We start from the raw sequence: 14,588 nt of genomic DNA, 5'->3' as shown, positions 1-14,588 counted from the left end.
TAAAGACCTTTCCAGACATACAAAAGCTGAGGGAATTTTCTAACACATGACCTACATTACAGGAAATACTGAAGGAAGCTATTTGACCTGAAACAAAAAAATCAAAAGAATACAAAACCGTGAGCAGCATTATAAACAGATAGACAGAAGCAAGAAATGGCAATTCCTACACAAAATAGGGCAGTATACACTTAAACGTAACATAAAGGGTGAAGAAGAAAAAAACATTTTAGAACGAGGAAAAAGAACAAAAAGACAACTTGCTACTGCAACTCAGAAATCAACTCACAGCATAAGTAGGGATAACTTGTGACAACAAAAACATAAAAGGGGAGAGAGTAAAAGTCTGAACCTGCAAAGGGGAATAGAGATAAGAAGATTGCTGAAGAAAAAGGACTATTGTATACATGAAACTTTCTTTTACATAAACTTAATGGTAACCACTCAAAAAAAAAAAAAAGAAAAAATCCAGAACTGAGATATATAACATAAAAAAAGAAGAAACAGAAGGAAAAAAATCATACAATACCACCACACCAAAATAACACATAGCAACAAAAAGGCAAAGAAACAATGGAGAGACTGAGCCACCAGAAAACAAAAGATAGAATGACAGGAAATCCTCATATATCAAAATCACCCTAAATGTAAATGGACTTATTAACTCACCAATAAAAAGGCACAGAGTAGCAGATTGGATCGAAAAATAAAACCCAACCAAATGCTGCCTCCAAGAGATGCATCTATTGGGACATAAAACTAGCCTCAGCAAATTTAAGAAGATTGAAATCATACCAAGCATATTATTCTCTGATCACAAGACTTTAAATTGAATATCAACTGCAAAAAAAAAGCAGGAAGAACCACAAATATGTGGAGATTAAACAACATGTTTTTAAAGTATGACTAGGGCACAATTAAACATGTTTTTAAAGGACGACTAGGTCAAAGAAGAAATAAGAGGAGAGATCCAAAGATACATAGAAACAAAAGAGAATGATAGTACACCCTATCAAAATTATTGGGATGCTGCGAAAGCAGTAATAAGAGGGAAATTCTCCCTAACCTGGGCATGAACTGTATTGCTGCCATCTGACCGATGAAGTCAACTGAGGCACAAGTGACTCGCTCAACGCCACAATGCCACTGAGGGCTGATGGAAAATCTAATTAAAATTAAATTTCCTGTCATCTAGTACCAAATTTCATATTGCAACATGCTGCCTCCCTTAACCGTAAGAACTGACTCTTGAGAAAGACATTTATGTGCCTTCCAGGACCAGCTCTTTCCCTCATTGATCCTGAGCCCCCAAATTCCACTCTTTTTGGAGGATAAGTGGTACAGGCCCCCTTTCTTCCTGTCTTCCTCCTGCCGTTCCTCTGCCCCCTCTGCCTAAGAACCTTGTGACTTTGCTGACCTTGATCACTCCTATTGAATACTGGATGTCCACATCACCACTCCAAACCCCTCATTCTCACAGATCCCTCTGTGGAGGGAGCTACTGAACGTGGGGACCCACTAGCTCAGCAGAAATGCTCACAGCGCAGGAGGCTGTCCTGCTTCCCGGGACACTCTCTCCAGCCATCGCTTCCTGGGTCCTGGAGTCTCCAGCTGCTCAGTCGTCACCATCAGCTCTCTCTCCTCAACATCCAGTAACACTGGGGGGTGGGAATGGGGTGGAGTGGAGTGGAGGTGAGGTGGGATTAACAGGGGCCTTCCTGCTGCTTTGGCTCTAACACTTTTGCCAGAATCACCCCTTCTCATCCCCCATTTCCTTTCAAATCAGATTTTTCTAAGGCTGACCCGAGGGATTCATGGCTCACCTGGTACGAGGCTTTCGGAGTCATGGCTGCCATCACCTGGACTCCCTCTCAGCGAAGAGCAGGGGCTGAAGGAAGAAGCAAACAGAACCAAGAGTGAGCCCAGCCCAGTCAATGACTTTTCTTTAAACCTACAAACCTGTATTAGCTGCTAATAACAGCTGACATTCACTGAACGCTTGCAATGTGCCAGCTTCAGAGTTCAGCACTTTATGTTCATTATAATACTAGGAGATACGTAATATTACTGTCTTCATTTTACCAAAACAAGGAAATGTGAGACTTAGAAAGTTTAATTATCTTAGGCCACAAGATCTGTATTCACAACCACAAGGTAGTGCTTTGTCTCCTGGGCAAAATACAGTAGGGCAAAAATATATATAAACAAAAGCACGTGAAAAAACACATCCAGAAATAAGCTTAATAAAAAACAAGTCAAATCTATATAAAGAAAATTATAAAATATTACTGAGAAAGGTAAATGAAAAGGCAAAACTTGTTCCTGGATGGAAATAATCAATAGTCTTAATTTTTTTGTAAATGTTGACTTTTCTCCAAATGAACCTACAAATTTGATAATAACTTCGTTTTATTAAGAGCTTGAATATGCTCAGCACTATGCTTAATGCTTTGTATATATCTTCTCATTTAGACCTTACAACATTCCTTTAAATGAGATCTAAGTTTTCGGTCCCACCCCACCCCCTACCCCCATATGCATGAGTAATCAGAAGCTAAGATTAAGAGACTCAAATTCACATGAAGAACAGATGGTCAGACTTGCATTTCAAGCCAAGTTTGCCAGATTTCAAAAACATACTCATTAACAGTTAACCAATATTACTTTCAAGGAAATTATGAAAATAATTTATTTAGAAACCTGATAAAGTGATTCCAAAATTGATATGGAAGAATAGTCAAAATAACCATGAAAATTTAAATAAAAAGGGAAAATAAGAAAGAAAAAACTTGTAATATCAGATGCTAAATGTATAACAAAGCAGACTGGTACAAGAACAGACCACCATAATGATACAACAGAATCTAAAACCTAGGAAAGACTAAAGTATCAAGTACATGATAAAGATGGCATTCCAAATCAGCGGGGGAAAAGGCACGAATTATTCAATGAATGACACTGGGACACTGGGACAATCAGTTAACTTGTTGAGCAGAAAATATTATTAGATTTTTTTGTCTCCATACACTGAAATAAATTACATATACACTGAAATTTTGAGCATGAAAAACAAAACTAAAGAAAATGAAGGTTAATAAGTCTCCATCCCAGGGTCCAGAGACATCTAGCAAGAGCAGTGCCAGCACAGTGGTGAGGCCACAAGCCAGACGATAAAGAAGCAAGGAGAAAACTCTTAGAATGATAAACTACTTTTAAACATGATTAAGGAAAACTTCAAAGGCAAACTGGGAAACTAAATCTATATAACATGTGCAAAAAATAGTTAATATCCTAAATCCTTACAAAATCAGTAAGAAAAAAGCTGAACACCCTAGGAGAAAACGTTATTAATAGGTAATTCACCAATAAATGGCCACTAAACACAATAAATTGTAATTTTTCTATCAAATTGGGAACATTTTTAAAAAAATGGATAATTCTTGATACTGGAGAAAGTGTAGGGAAGCATAGACTCCTAGTATCTGCTGGTAGGAGTGTACATTGTTACATCTTTTCCTAAGGACAAATACCTACTTTAAAATATTCCTAGCTATCCTGTTAAGTTTAAAATGCCAAGTTCAGTCGCGTATGGTTTGCTCTCATTTAGAAAACTTACTAGTGGTTACCTCTGGAGAATGAACCTGAGGATCCGCAGGGAAAGGGAGATTTATTTTTTTATCATACCATCTTAGGTGATTCTTTTTCTTACCATGTACATGTAGTACTGTTTAAATTTGTTTAAGTAGTTAAATTTTAAAACCAATTTTTAAAAATTCCAGCTTGAGGCATCTGAGATGTGCCCAAAGATTTCGGCTTATTAGCATTCATTGCAATTACAGCTGAGCACTGAACAACTCGGAGGTTAGGGACGCCAACTCCCTTGCAGTCAAAAATCCATGTGTGACTTTTGACTTCCCCCAAAACTTAAGTTGTAGTTCAGTATCCACAGAGGATTGGTTCCAGGACCCCTGCGAATACCAAAATTCACAGATGCTCAAGTCCCCTATATAAACATAGATAAATATATACCATTGGCCCTCTGAAGCCTCAGACTGCAGATGGAAAACAGTACAGGTATTTATTGAAAAAAATCCATGTATAAGTGGACTCATGCAGTTCAAACCCATGTTGTTCAAGAGTCAACTGTACTTCCAATATGAAAAAGACACAAACTTAAATAGCCAACAATTTGGTACAATAAGAAAAAAATAAGGCAGCCATTAAAAATCACATGGAATATTTCACAACATAGGAAAATATTTAAATGCAGTAAGTGAAAAATGATTCTAAAACTACTTATATTTCATCTTTTGATTGTACAAAAAATCTTATGTGTGTACTTATATCTACAAAACCACTCAATGGATATAAATTTAAAACATGGTATTGGAGTGGCTAGATGGCTCAGTTGGTTAAAGCGGGAGCCATGAACAACAGGGTTGCGGGTTCAATTCCTACATGGGCCCTCCACAACTAGATTGAAGGACAACAATCGAGGGGATGGGCTCTGGAGAAACACACTGTTCCCCAATATTCCACAATAAAATTTATATTAAAAAAAATAAAAACAATAAAAACATGGTATTTATCTCTGCATGGTGGTCTTATTGATTTTAGTTTTTCTTTGTGCCATTTTGATCGTTTCCCTAATTTTCTCACTAGAAATACTATATTACTACTTTTCGAATTAGAATAAATGTCACAGTGTACATATTAATTGGCTGAATCCTAGCACTTGCTATTCCCCTGCCTCTCTAATGCTGGTAGCCTTTCCCAACTTGCCCCTTCTCTAACTGGTTAACTCCTTTTCACCCTTCAGATCTCAATTTGAAAGTCTAAATTAAGTCAGATCTGCCTTGTATATATTCTTTTCTTGTAACAGGTATCTCACACTGTAATTACAAAAATATTTGCCTTTTCAGTCAATATTTATTGAGATACCATATACTCTGTGTAGGACAATATATCTACAAAACCACTCAATGGATATAAATATATCCACATGGTTGGCACTATTGATTCAAACACTAACAGTAAAAAAAAATTTTTTCATGTAACTTGCACTAAAATACGTGTGAAGTTACAACTGTGTTCAGTGCTCGGAAAGAGGTATGTCCTGCTCTGAAAATCTATGAAAAGGTAGATTGTGCTACAGAAACCAGGGGGGGCTGCCCTAGCCGAGAAACAAGAAATGGCATTAACGAGGCCAAAGGGGGCCGAAGGAAGCACAAGTTTTAGAAGCGCAAGGCCAAGGAGCCCGTAGCACAAACAAGGGGAGCGTGCTGCAAAACCCAGGGTGACCAAGCTGCAAGACGCCGGGCCACGCGGGGCCTGCGAACGTTCAGAACCCCGGCTCTTCTGCCCCCAAACAATGGGGTTATTATTCTGAGCAGGCTTGATTAATATCGCCTTTCCCATTATGGAAAGCTCCCTGTGTCTCATTCACAGTCGCATCCCCCGACCCTGGAATGACACACTTAGCAGGCGCTCGACAGGGTAACGGAATAAACTGTGGCCCGTCGGTGACCCGGGGACACATCTTCTACCGGCGGCCCACAACCTCAGTCCCCAATTTCCCAAAGCGGCCGCCGCGGCACAGTAAAGTCCGGGGAAGGGCGGGATTGCCCCCCAAACCACCTCGCTCTCCCGGGCCCCGCGCCGCCGCCCGACTCCCTCTCAGGTCGGCCTGCCACAGGCCCTGGCCATCCACGACACCGCCCGCCTGCGACGCGGAACCGCAGCTTGTCCACCCGCACACACCTGGGCGGCGCTCCGGATACGCGTCACCCCCGGCGCCGCCCGCGGGGACCCGAGCTTCCGCTCCCCAGGACGCCGGCGCGGGTCCGGGTGTCTTTCCCGTCCCCCTGGGCCGGCCCCCGGCAGCAGGAGGAGGACGATGCCTGCTCGCCGAGGGGCCAGCGGCGGCACTGCCGCTCAGACTTCTCAGGGGGCGGGGGAAGCCGAAGGCCAACCCGGATGAGCGCGGCATTTGGGGAAGTCTCCGTTTGACTGCACTCGGGCTGGCTCTGCTCATTGGATCGGGTCAGATTTCGTTGTAGATCAATCACCTTGTAACTGCAGTGTGAAGAATGAATTTAAGTTGGGCGACAGAGCAGTTAGGAGGCTATGAAAAGGTCCAGTCACAATCTTGAAGAGCTGCATCAAGCCGGTACTGTTATAACTGTGCCACAAGCTGCTCTATAAGGAGAAACAGCTGTAACTATAGATAAGGACGTCTTATGCGAACTGCATATATACACAGCCTTCTGGACGGTACCTCTAGAAATTTGTCTTTAGATATTCTTAATTTCCCATTACACATAATTAGCATCCAAACTGCCTCCCAAATTGCCAATGTTAATTGTCTCAATGCCCTTAGCTTGACAAAGAACAAAATATTTGGAGATATGCCTTCTTTTCAAGGTCACTCCATTATTCCAATGAGGAAACTAAATCCTAGAAAACAGACGTGCTCGAGATATCAGTGATGTAGGAGACTTGTTGGCCACCTTTGCACTATGACCCTGACTTCTATCTCTGATCTCATTACCTCATCTGAGTCCCTGAGGTCCTTAACATATCTGGGGGCTCTGCAAACACTTCCAGTCCTGCTTTTCTATTGACAGTCAATTAACAGGCCCTGTTATGTAATTCAGTTCAAATTCAAGTAGGTAGGAGAAATACAATGGGGATTTAGACTCTAGGCAGAATTTTTTTCTGCCTGGCTTATTGCTCTGGGTACAGCTAGAAGGTCTCTTCTGGGGGGCTTCCGGCTGGACAGAGCTTCCATGGAGGGATTGTAGCACTCTAGCTTACAGGGAAGGGCAGGTAACCTCCTCATGTTCTTGGAGGCTCAGAAGACCAGTTGATGAGAAAGTTGGTAAAATGAATCAGACACAGACTATAGCACAGTTTGACAGAGGTGGAAAATATAAAAGAGAGGTTATGAAACATGAAGAGTGAAATGAGAATATCCAATATACAGCTAATAGCAATCCAAAGGAAGAGAAGAGTAAGTGTGAGAACAAGTGACAACAATACATTGCTTGTGAGAGTGTGAATATACAAACACTTTAAAAAGCAACTGGGCAATATCACATAAAACTGAAAATGCACTATCCTATCATCCTGTAGGTTATATTCCTATAACCTAATAAACTCTTGTACATGTGCACAAGGAATCAGTTTGTATAAATAAAGAATTGTAAGCCCCAAAACATTGATTCAGTTATAGTTAAAACTTGTTAATACCGTAAGTAACAAGTAAAACGGTATTTAATGAGAAACTGTAAAACCTTGAAAGCTCAACACAGAGGCAGCCTGGTTCGGAAGCCCCCAGCTGTAATCTGGAAGGCAGTTTCTTCATGACTACTGCCAAAACCATACGCCTTTGATGGTACAGGCTCCCAATGTAGAAAGAAGGCTCTTCCACACTGGTTATACTCATAAAGTATCTCCCCAGTGTGAATTCTCTGATACTGAAGATGGTCAGAATTACAGCCCAAACCATCCCCACATTCCACATACAAATAACATTTATCCCCATTATGGTTTCTTTGACACCTGACTAGGTTTTCATTGACATTGAAAGCTTCCCCACATTCATTACATTTATGGATTCTTTGATGTTCAATATTGTAAGAACCATACTTGAAATCTTTTCCACACTATATTTGAAGGGTTTCTCGCTAGTGTGACTTTAATGCCAGATTAGTTTTGCACTCACATTAAAGGCTTTCCTACATTCCTTACATTGAGATACCTTCAAATCTCTAATGTGGACTTTCTGGTCTTACGTTGGCGTTATATCCAAAGGTTTTCTCACATACTACATATTTGAATGGTCTCAGCCCAGTGTGTATTCTTTGGTGTTGAATCAGTTTTGACTTAACACTGAGGCCTTTCCCACACATATCATATTCATAAGACCTTCCTTGAGTGGAAATGCTCTAAAATTGATATTCGCACATTGATTAACATAATCTCTCCCATGGAGACTGTCTCATCCTCCCCACACCTATTGGGAAAAACTTTTATTCCCCTCATACACCCACCATGGATATTTCCTATTGTCTCTTCTAGAAAGGTAATTCTGTGCAGCCAGTTTGCCCAGTGGTTAGAGCGTGGTGCTCATAACACCAAGGTTGCCGGTTCGAGTCCCACATGGGCCTGTGAGTTGTGCCCTCCACAGCTAGATTGGAGACAGCAACTTGACTTGGAGCTGAGCTGTGCCTCCCACAACTAGACTGGGGGGGGGGGGGAAGGTAATTCTTTGGAAAATGTCTCTTTGGAGTTTACCAGATACATAATCTCTTCCTTTGATATATCTTTTGATGTTATGAATTTATTTACAGTCTTGGTTACATCATCTATATTAAGAAATGGAAAGCAAAATTGCACTTAAGAATTGCTCCTAAAAAGGCAACAGGATCATAAAATCATAGGACTATTAAATATCATTGATCCAATCACCTCAGCTAACCAATGACAAGCTGATGCCGGCACCCTCCCTCCAGCTTGACCCCAAGCAGTACTGAGCGCACAGGATGTAGAATGAATCATAAACAAGAGAAAATCAAGATTTAGGGAATTTCAATAAGGCCACAGCAATCATATTCTAGAATGGGGGAGGGGCGGTGGGGAATGAACAATCTTCAAACACTTGAGGAGCCAGACCTTGTCCTGAATATTAAATAAGCACTCCTGAGTGTCAGCTACTTTTGCACAACACAATGGTGACATCTAGTGTTAGCAGGATAAATCTCAGCTAGCTCTGCAATTTACTTGAAGTTCAGAGAAACGGGGACTTGGTGGTTCCCCTGCTCTCGGGATTCTCACGTCACCTTCCTGAAGGGCCAAGAAATTTTTTGTTTTTCCAATTTGTAATTTGCCTTTGAAACATTTCTTAACAATTGTTCCTTTACTTTTCCCATTATTGAAATAAAATTGATGTTCAATAAACTGGACTTTTTAAACTGAAATATAGTAGTATATAATATTGTGTAAATTTAAGGTATATAACACATTAATTTCATACATTTATATATTGTAATATGACTGACATTGTGAAAATAATTAGCACTTATATCATGTTACCTAATTATTTCTTTTTAGTAGTTGGAACAATTAAGCTCTAGTCTCAGAAATTTGACGATTGTAATACAAAATTGTTGTCTGTGTTCACTATACTGTACATAGGTCTCTAGGATTTATTTATCACTGGACACAAGTTTGTACCCTTAAACAACATCCGCCCTATCCACCCACCCAAACTGGACATTTTTTGAGTGTACAATTTGGTGAGTTCTGACCAGCAGAGAACAAAATAGATAAAAATCTCTGTCCTCTTAGAGCTTGCATTCTTAGTGGCCAAAATTACATCACATGGCTACTCTCAACAGCAGACGAATCTGGAAGGCAAGAATTTAGCCTTCTCGCTTCCATAGTAGAAAGAGGATGGAAAGGGTGTGCTGTGAGCCAAACTAGAGTTCCTGCCACAATGGGACTGAGGGGCATACTCAAAATGTGTAAATTCTTATGGTCACCAGTTAGGTTTAAAATGTGTTTCAGAAGTATTGCTATACCTGTTCCTTAAGCCAGACCTATTTATTACTGTTAGTATTATTATTATTAACTTAGCTGTCTTATTTGGTGACATGTACATAGATCCCCCAGCACAAGACCCTGGCCCACAGGGAGCCTCCAGTCCATGGCACGTACTATCTTGGCACCAGTAAGATACATCGGTGGGTCCTTGAGTGTTACTTAGACCTTTCATTAGTTCAGGTCCCTTTCATTAGCTTGCTGGAAAGCATCTAAGTTACAGGCTCGGCTGGCTTTGCCTAGCCTCTCAAGATGTTCACAGCCTCTTTGTTTTCCAAAGTCCACTTGATAGAAAGAAACAGATGCTTACTAGATAGGATGAGTGGAACTGCTTGCTCATCTGGCCCCAAATAGATCCATTCTTACTGAATCAATAGTAAATCACAGTTTAAAAATCTCACTCCAAAATTCCCGGGACTTTCCGCCAGGATACACTTCCCAAAGGAAACTCCATCAGAGCACTGGTTCTCAAACGTGGCTGCACATTGGAATCACCTGGGAAGATTTTTTAAAAATATGATGCCTGGATTCTGCCCCCCTAGAGCAGTGATTCTCAGTTGGGTAATTTGCTCCTCCCACCAGGAAACACTTGGCAATGTCTTTTGGTATTGCAACTGGCATTTACTGGGTAGAGCCCAGGGATGGTGCTAAACATCCCACAATGCACAGGAAAGCCCTTCCCCTCCCCACCCCCAGCAAAGAATTATCTAGTCCCAAATATCAATAGGACCAAGGTTGAGAAACACTGTTCAAGATTCAACTCTCTAATGGTAGGTACAGGTTCAACTTGGCCATGGGACCAACTTCCCAGGTGGTTCTAATATGCAGCAACATTTGAGGGAGGGAAAGCTAGAGACCTGTTGCTGGAGAATACTTCAATGTGTGGCTCAATTCCTTTCAACCCTGGTCCATTGAGTTTGACCCAGAAATTTTCCATATCTTTTCATTTGACGGTGAGTTGGCTTGGAGGCTGAAGGTGACTGGAAGGAGGACGAGTTAGTTGCTTCTGTGAGGAACCCTCGGTTTTCCACAACATGCTGGAATGGACATCTCCACAAATCTAAGTTTTGTTGCTTAGTATGCACCTTACTTATGAATCAGCCTCCGTGGTACAATTCAGAAGGATCACTAACGACAGGTAAGCAATCACAACCCAGGGAACAGTCCACTAGGAGTTATACATGGAGAAGTAACTCCTTTGCAAGCAAACCCCTGCGGCTGCTCTGGAGGGCGACAGCTTCTTCTTTTGAGGGACCTCCAGGAAGGGCCGCTGCAGCTGCACAGCTGCATTGGGCACTACTCACACAGAACAGACTGTGAATGGTGTTCCCTGGCTCCATGGCTCCAAAAGTGAATTTCTACATTCACCAGATTGCCTCCTTTTAAATCAGATACTTAAATATTCTTGCCAGATGATAACATCCAACTAGCTCTCTATTTATTCTGGTATTTATTTACATCCCAGTCAGTCAGCCACTGGCCTGTTCCAGCACGGGGGAGCCTGCCCCCCAGCAGTACATACTCAGGGTGCCTCGGCCCTCCCAGAGCTGGCCTGATGGTCTGCAGAGTGCACTGCTGTAAATTCTTTCTTGAGGACCCAAGCTCCTGTACAAGGACACAGGTCCACAGGAGCGACCTTAGCAAGTATTAAGGGCCACAGCCACTTTGGTAAAAGCTTTCTGTGCTAGTGTGGAGCCAGCCTGTCCCTGTATTTTGGAAATGTTTTCAGGTTATAATGATGTAAAGCATAGGGAAGTTTTATTTCTTTTATCAATTCAATGCTACAGAAAGCCTTTACTACCAAAAACGAATTTCCAAAGTCAATATACTGAGCCCTCAGTTCTACACCTTCTCTGTGTTAAACACCCTCTTTTTTAATGAATCCCACAGTTTCTTAATCTGACCGTTGCTCCAAATACAACAGCCCAAACCACATTGCCATGACAGTCCCGTGTTCCTTTATCTCTCCATCGCGATTCCTCTTTCCTACTGATCCTCAGGCCCCCGCCAGCCCCCTCCTGACAGTCGCCATGATGGTGAGCGAGGCCTGATCCAGCCAGTTTCTCCTCGATATTTCCAATCAGTCCAGCCCACATCCTTGTTCATTGGAGCAGCACTGGCAGCTTTCTTGTTCTATTTCTGACCCTGTCGGAAGGAAGCAGGGGGAGGGCTTGTGGGACACAGTGTTTATAATGTCTACAGCCGTGTACAGTCATGTCCCAGGCCTTCACGTTCACTCACTCTCACTCACTGCCTCACCCAGAGCAACTTCCGGTCCTGCAAGTCCATTCATGTTAAGTACCTTATCCAGGTGTATTATTTTTTATCTTTTATGCCATATTTTTACTATACCTTTTCTATGTTTAGATTTGTTTAGATGCATAAATACTTACCATTGTGTTACAATTGCTTACAGTATTCAGTACAGTAACATGCTGTATAGGTTTGTAGCCTGGGAGCCATGGGCTAGACCACGTAGGTGTGTAGTTAGGCTACACCATCTAGGTTTGTGCATATATCAATATCATGTGTTTAGCTTTTTGAAAATAATTAAATACAATGTTGTATAAAAATCAGAATTTACTAACTTTGCTTGACATCATGATTGAACTTTTCCCATGAAAGAGAAAGGTATGTATTACACTATTTGGTCCAGCTCTTGCAATATTAAACATTTTATAAGAGAAAATAAAATGAAGATTGACTGCTGTTGAAATAAATATTTCATGGTATGTTTTGATAAAACTACATTAATTAATTACCATGTTGATTAATGAACAGAAAATCTGAAAGAAATTCTATAAAACTTTGTTTGTAAATTTATCCAATATATCTTGAATAACTTGTCAGTTCCAGAACACACTCAAGTTTCCTTAAAAAGAATTAGCATAATTAACTTGCACTCCTTTGTAGGTGCTACTTTTCTTTCACAAAAGACATGTCCTGGGTAAGTATTGAATAGAACATAATGAATGGAATGGTTTACCTTAAATATGGAGGGTGGAAGGCATTTTGAGAATTTGATGTTTGCTTTGCTTTCATGGGGTTGTTGCCAGGAGCAAAGCTTTCTTCAACAATAAACTAGAGGTGGAAGATGTGAAGTCATTTCTACCTCACTATCCCTGCCACAATCTCTGGATTCAGAATATCCCAATGTAGGCCAATTCCTCCCAGTAATAATAATAATACTAATACAATGTACGAAACAATGGAAGACAACTACTAGGCAGTTCTCCCCCCCTCTTTGATTAATTATTAAAACAGCTTTCTAGAAATCCATAATTCAAAGTGTCCCTTTGTTTGGTGCTCCAGTGGCTTTCCTGGAGCAGTTCAGGGCAGGTGAAGAGTGTGCATTCCTTTGTAAAGAAAGAGAAAAGGAGATTATGAAAGGGGCTTCAGGAAGGAGAACCAACCTGAGCAAGCAGGCCTGTTGTCAGAGACCAAACATGAAGCTGAAGAGCTAGAAATGGATTCCCTTAGAACTATCCGTGCCACTGTTCCTACCTGAAGACCACTGACCGCTGACCTCTGGCTTTGAGGATATTTCCTTGGACTGGGAAAAGAGAGATACAGAAGGCTCAACCACTGACTTGCTTTGGAACATAGGGCACATTCTATAGCCTTATTGTTCCAATCTGGAAAGGGGAACCAATATCTTAGTTTTCTGTTTCCTTTCCATGGTATTTTTAGAATTAAGCATGAGGAACAGTTAATACTACTTAGGTTTTGAAGAGGACTTTTAACTTTCCAAGAGACTTTATTGTCTGGGTCCTGTGTTTCCCTCCTAACTGTCCCTCAAAATCCAGTCTTGCCCTTGTGTGACAAATGTGAGTCACAGAGACCAAAGGAAAGACTTGCAAAAACTCTCATAGCAAGTAAGTGACCTGGGAATAGCACCTTTCCCCAAATGCATCAGCATGGGTAAATACCAAGAAAACAGTGAAAGCAGAGCACGAAGAAATCAACAATTAAATTAAACACCAGCAAATGAACAGAAAGTATGTTTATCTAGCATACATAATATATCCAGTATATAGTATATCTACATGTATAGTACAAGATTTTTAAAATATCATTTTATTAAAGTACAAGAGGCCAATTAATATTCTTAGTCTATCCCACCAAACTATGACTCAATTAACTGAAGGGGGAGCGGGGAACCTGAAGCTCCCAAAAACATTTTCATCCTAAAATTCACTTGTTCTTCACTGTCCAGTGACCTGTGACATATTTCCTACTTCTATAACCATCCAGCAAGATCATCTCCCACTACACAGAGATGAACAGCTAAACAAGGAAGTTCTTAAAAATAATTACACTTCAGGAAAGATATTTATTTTTGCTTCATTTGAACCAAAATTTTTGTTTATTTTTTGACGAGTAACACAAAAGGTATTACAACAGATTAAGTTTCCCTTCCAGCCTTATTCTCCCGCCACCCTATTCCTTTACCCAGAAGGAATCAATGAGAAAGAATTTAAAACATGAAATCTGTTGTAATCCTATTGCTGCGGGCAACACTAAACAAACCCTTTGGGATAATCTGTAGTCCAGGAAGTGTTTGGGTATTGTAAGACCTTTGTTACAAAAGAGTATAGAAAGTTGGAAGCAAGGTCTACTCAGGGGTCAAGGTAAAAACTGATACATCACATAAGCATAAAAGATGATGAAGGACAAAGGCATGAAAATAATGAGTCTAGGAGTTATGTGTGAGTCCAAGACAGGAATGGGATTTTCCAGAAGTCCACAGAGCGGTTCATATAAGAATACATCCAGGTAACCAAGACCTATTCAACAATATAGAACTGAGACACAGAGTTGGGCCCCGAGACTGCGCCTCTTTCATGAACTAACCTAGAGACTGAATAATGATCTTGAGACCCTGCGCTCCCAAGTTATATATGATCAAAACTGCTTCGCCGGCCCGGTGGCTCAGGTGGTTGGAGCTCCGTGCTCCTAACTCTGAAGGCTGCTGGTTCAAATCC

At 41.0% G+C, this 14,588-nt stretch overlaps 1 protein-coding gene across 7 annotated transcripts in view; it reads right to left on the bottom strand.

Annotated features, from left to right (window-relative positions):
- LOC308489432 (uncharacterized protein) overlaps positions 1 to 5,762 on the bottom strand; it is a 36,189-nt gene extending 30,427 nt beyond the window's left edge. For 4 of the 7 annotated variants that reach the window (XR_013992096.1, XR_013992097.1, XM_081030530.1 and 1 more), the window contains exons 1-2: positions 5,638 to 5,756; positions 1,824 to 1,888 (exon numbers count right to left, since the gene is read on the bottom strand). The gene's annotated coding sequence lies outside the window, so the exon portion shown is untranslated. Of the gene's footprint in view, positions 1 to 1,540; positions 1,659 to 1,823; positions 1,889 to 5,637 lie in introns of all 7 variants that reach the window. The other 3 variants (XM_081030531.1, XM_081030528.1, XM_081030529.1) reach the window with 2 other exon arrangements.
- Between the last annotated feature and the right edge of the window lie 8,826 nt (positions 5,763 to 14,588).

This window comes from Rhinolophus hipposideros (genome assembly GCF_964194185.1).
Source record: "Rhinolophus hipposideros genome assembly, chromosome: 21".
NCBI lineage: Eukaryota > Metazoa > Chordata > Mammalia > Chiroptera > Rhinolophidae > Rhinolophus > Rhinolophus hipposideros.
The sequence above is the reverse complement of the archived record's forward strand: the minus strand, read 5'-3'. Positions and strand labels throughout refer to the sequence as shown.